The sequence below is a fragment of the Copadichromis virginalis genome, linkage group LG3, assembly GCF_057382275.1.
Source record: "Copadichromis virginalis isolate Kocher_CV1m ecotype Utaka linkage group LG3, C_Virginalis_male_GT1.1, whole genome shotgun sequence".
Taxonomy (NCBI): Eukaryota; Metazoa; Chordata; class Actinopteri; order Cichliformes; family Cichlidae; genus Copadichromis; species Copadichromis virginalis.
This window is the reverse complement of record NC_140620.1, coordinates 53,837,267-53,842,741: the sequence shown is the minus strand read 5'-3', so window position 1 is coordinate 53,842,741 and position 5,475 is coordinate 53,837,267.

Genomic DNA, 5,475 nt, shown 5'->3' with positions numbered 1-5,475 from the left:
CAGACTGCAGACAAACATTTGGCTTTTATATGAAGAAATTAGTCTTGCCTGCCACTGTAAACCTTCCCAAGCAGCTTAACTGCAGAACTTTGATTTATTCATAGTGTGACATCAAACATAAATCCATTCAGATAAGATGAAAAATACAAAACAAATGCTGCACATACAGTATGTGGTTTCAGCATTTGTGGAACAATATACGCCAGTGATGCAACTTTGTCTTCTTAATTTTAGAATAGCACGGTGGTGTATTTGGTTCAGCTGGACCACAGAGATGTTGCAGTGCACTGATTGCTTTAACAATTAATTTACAGTTGCTTTTGTCATTCTGAGTGCATTTGCTGTATAGCAGATATTAGACTCCACGCTGAGGCAAATGGACGATTTAATCCATTTCACACTGAACAATTGGTCCACAGTCTATGATAACTTGATAATTTCATGATTTCACACTGCTCTTTTACATACAACAGACATAGTCAGCTGCTGCTCTGCCTGTGACTGTGAATGAAGCCAGTTCCAACGTCCTGGCATCTTATGGGGAAAGATTATTGACAAGAGACACACCAGGGAGATTCAATGTCAGTTATAAATGCAAATGAGCACACAGGAGAAGTTGTAGAGGTTTACCCACATGCATTTGACATTTAGAACTAGAGAATCTACTGCACATAAGGATTGCAGACATTTTGGCTTTATTACTTATTCATTCATTTGTTTTTCATGTATTCGTAGTGTTTATTTATTTATTTAACGACGTCTCTATTTGTGTTAAGTCTCATCACGGTCAGATTGTTCACTTAACTGAATGTTTGTTTTAAAAAATCATTTAACTTTTACTTTCAAATTGAAATATTTGCACAGCTTGAGCTTCAAGCTTAATGAGCTTTCCTGGATTCAATCCATTTTTCATGAGCACACGAAAAAACTAACCATCACATATTTGCCTTTCATATTATCACACACTGTAATTACACAACAACGTGAAAGTTAATTAGTGGATTCATATAGCAAAAACGAAACATGTTACATACGCATTTCATACGTATATCCTACTGAAGCAGCTATTCACATATATTTTACTAGGGGCGATACCTTTGTTGGGTTGACTTGTGATTGTGATCAAAAAACTAGCTAGCTAACAACTTGAGTTCAGCTTTTGATTACCTGGCATTATGCTCTTGTGTACCTCTGTGTACTTTCAAAAGCAATCACCCACCTGCTTTGGCAGTCAGCTTGCTTGTTGCCTTCTTGTGTGTATTCAACCTGCAGGCAGTACCTCCAGACACTGTCAGAGGTTTTATTTCTCAGAAATAAGCCACAATAAAACCTCATTTGTTATTTCATGGGCAGCATATATGTTGCTATTTACAACATAATAGATAGGAGGAGAGTGTATCATGTCTTAATGTGTATCATCTGGTTTGAGCAGAGTGATAATTTCAGACAGATTTGGTTCAAAATAACTATCTTATCATACCACACCTGTTAAAAATGGGTACCGAAAATTAGCAGAATTGCTCTGTCTCTGGTTGCTGTTTTTACATAGAAAAATAAACCTTGTGCAGAAAACAAAAATTAATGACACTCATATTTGATTCAAACAATAGCATCATGTCTATTCAGCCTACCTGTGTTTGCAGTGATGACACTAGCAGGCTCACTTGTTGTTGTGCTCCATTAAACAGTCCACAGCGTATGGTATAACACACTTTGTAGTGCGGAGGAGGCTTGCCTGCCCATACCACAGTCTTGTTTGTGTACAGTAATTACACTAAACTCTAACATCTGTGTTGTTTATTTCATCCAAAACAAGAGCATGTGCTATAGCACCTCTAGGAGACGGTGGGTAAAGTAGCATAAATCCATGCTGTTAATGTTTAATTGCAATTAATGACACAGGTTTTTACACAGGATCCAAGATCAACGCGTTTTAAAATTCTTCAAATCATCACAACTGCACTTTGTGTCCAAACTTTATAGTGGCCTTGTCTGTCCTGTCATATGGAGGAAACCCTATAGAAGCCAGGTAAGGGGGCCAGGAGGCTTCCCCGAGTCATCCTGAAAAAGTAGGCCTAATCCTCACAGACAGCGGGGAACGGCTGCTATCCTGGCCTGTCACAACCACTCTGGGCCCTCACGGCTGAGGCCGTCACAATGAAAGCCAGTGCTCCGCAGAGAAGAACAGGACATGGGGGAGAGGAGGAGGGACAAGGGGCATAAAGGAGAGGATTTAAATGCTTGGCTGTTCTTTTTATGCCACCCAGAGGACTCAGGTGGAGCAGGTGGATTTATGATACCACCGAGAGGATAGGAGGCTGCACTGGGCGTGAAGGATATTAATAGTTTTATTATTTTGTCTTTTATATATGATCCACCTTCTGGTCATATGGTATCCTTGTGTCCTTGTGTACTTCTGTGTACTTTCAGAAGTAATCAATGGCAATGCAATGGCCTCACCACAGACAACTGCTTGCACACTGAGATTTATGGCAGTGTTGTCTGACCATCATGATCCCGTCTCTTACACTTGTTTCCTTCCACTGTCAATCCATCCATCCATCCATCCATAGCAGCAAATAGGTGATGAACACAGTAAAACATTTATTGACTAATTTTCCTGAAGATCAGATGGAAAGTTCAACAAAGACAAATGAAATGTGCATTTTTGGACTTTGACATGACATGCAATGGGAGTACGGCCAAAGTATTGGCAAATATGTAATGTGGAGCAGCTTTCACTGCCCTGAACAGGTGCCAAAAAAAGAACAACCCATTGGGTGAGCGAATTTAAGCCCACTGGGGGCAAGGTGGGTTTTTCGTCTTCTGTCATATGTGAAAAGCTTTCCCCTGAGCAGTCAGTCACATTAGAAATTCCATCGGCTGTGGTCTTGTCTATACAAAAAAGAAGCCGAGTAAAAAAAAAAAGAGGACGGGGGTTAGAATGAAGAGAGAAAAATAGATCAATATTTAATTTTCTCCCCAGGAGATATGTTCAGGCACTAATCAGCAGCGACTGGAAAAGATGACACCTGGAATAGCAAGCAGCAGAGCTGTGCCGTCCTCTCCTCTCCTTCCACCAAATCTTTTGCTTCCCATGTCAGTCTCTCACTTTGCCTGTACTGTCTCTGTCCATCAGTCAAGTCCGTCCATCCCTCTTTGTCTTTCTTTCATATTATCCCAACACTTCGTTCTCTCACTCATCTACCTTCTGTCATCCTCTCCCTTTCCCCGCATTCATCCTGTGCCCTCGTGGATCTGCTTTTATTTCCAGCCGAGTCTCTTGCCCTTGCACCCCTCCCTCTCTTTCTCCAGTCTTCTCACCCAATCTCTTCTTTCTTACTTTCAATCTTTTACTCAATAACCGCTTGTCCAGCATGACAGAACAGCTGAGATTGGGGTTGCAGGAGAAAGCAGAGATTCACTTAACAAAATCACTATACATGGAGCAGGTATCATTCACAGCGGGCACTCCAGCTGTGTGCGGAATTGGTAATCCTGCATTGTGTGCTCTTTCTTCATTACAAAGCTCGGTGATTGAGCTCCTTGCACATGAATCTCGACTCATGTGCATTTACAGTGCTCTTATTGGCGGTATACATGGCTCTTTAGGATAAAATGAACTGTTACACTTGGGTGATATTTCCTGGAGAGAAGAATGTAACACAGCACTGAAGTGATTTCTCCAGACTGGTCATGATTTGATTTGCAAGGCTTTCACATTTTCATTTAGCAACATTGAGCAACCCATCTGTATTTCAAAAGCATTTCAAATTCATGTTCCTTCTCTCACTTGGGGTTTAACAAGACCTCAAGCGTAATGAGCTTCATTTCCAACTTGAACAAATTCATACAAATTGGGTGTTATCGCTTCAAATTACTGCTCTGATTTCAGTGCCAGAGATGCCTGCCTGATAGCAATAATAGAATTGTTTTTAATGTGCCAGAGCAGTTGTGTAGGAAGTCTCCAGATATTTTATTTAAGCAATGTCATAAGGTAAAAATGTAAAGAAATAGTCCTGTATTTCACCTGTGTGTCCGTTATATATATAAACCTCTGAATTTTGTCAACTGTATAAAGCACTGTTAAAAATAAAGACCCCGCACTCTGTAGTCTGAAGTTTAGTTACATAGAAAGGTACTATATGTACAGTGGGGCAAAAAAGCATTTAGTCAGCCACCGATTGTGCAAGTTCCCCCACCTAAAATGATGACAGAGGTCAGTAATTTGCACCAGAGGTACACTTCAACTGTGAGAGACAGAATGTGAAAAAAAAATCCATGAATCCACATGGTAGGATTTGTAAAGAATTTATTCGTAAATCAGGGTGGAAAATAAGTATTTGGTCAATAACAAAAATACAACTCAATACTTTGTAACATAACCTTTGTTGGCAATAACAGAGGTCAAACGTTTACTATAGGTCTTTACCAGGTTTGCACACACAGTAGCTGGTATTTTGGCCCATTCCTCCATGCAGATCTTCTCGAGAGCAGTGATGTTTTGGGGCTGTCGCCGAGCAACCCGGACTTTCAACTCCCGCCACAGATTTTCTATGGGGTTGAGGTCTGGAGACTGGCTAGGCCACTCCAGGACTTTCAAATGCTTCCTACGGAGCCACTCCTTTGTTGCCCGGGCGGTGTGTTTTGGATCATTGTCATGTTGGAAGACCCAGCCTCGTTTCATCTTCAAAGTTCTCACTGATGGAAGGAGGTTTTGGCTCAAAATCTCACGATACATGGCCCCATTCATTCTGTCCTTAACACGGATCAGTCGTCCTGTCCCCTTGGCAGAAAAACAGCCCCATAGCATGATGTTTCCACCCCCATGCTTCACAGTAGGTATGGTGTTCTTGGGATGCAACTCAGTATTCTTCTTCCTCCAAACACGACGAGTTGAGTTTATACCAAAAAGTTCTACTTTGGTTTCATCTGACCACATGACATTCTCCCAATCCTCTGCTGTATCATCCATGTGCTCTCTGGCAAACTTCAGACGGGCCTGGACATGCACTGGCTTCAGCAGCGGAACACGTCTGGCACTGCGGGATTTGATTCCCTGCCGTTGTAGTGTGTTACTGATGGTGACCTTTGTTACTTTGGTCCCAGCTCTCTGCAGGTCATTCACCAGGTCCCCCCGTGTGGTTCTGGGATCTTTGCTCACCGTTCTCATGATCAATTTGACCCCACGGGATGAGATCTTGCGTGGAGCCCCAGATCGAGGGAGATTATCAGTGGTCTTGTATGTCTTCCATTTTCTGATGATTGCTCCCACAGTTGATTTTTTCACACCAAGCTGCTTGCCTATTGTAGATTCACTCTTCCCAGTCTGGTGCAGGTCTACAATACTTTTCCTGGTGTCCTTCGAAAGCTCTTTGGTCTTGGCCATGGCGGAGTTTGGAGTCTGACTGTTTGAGGCTGTGGACAGGTGTCTTTTATACAGATGATGAGTTCAAACAGGTGCCATTCATACAG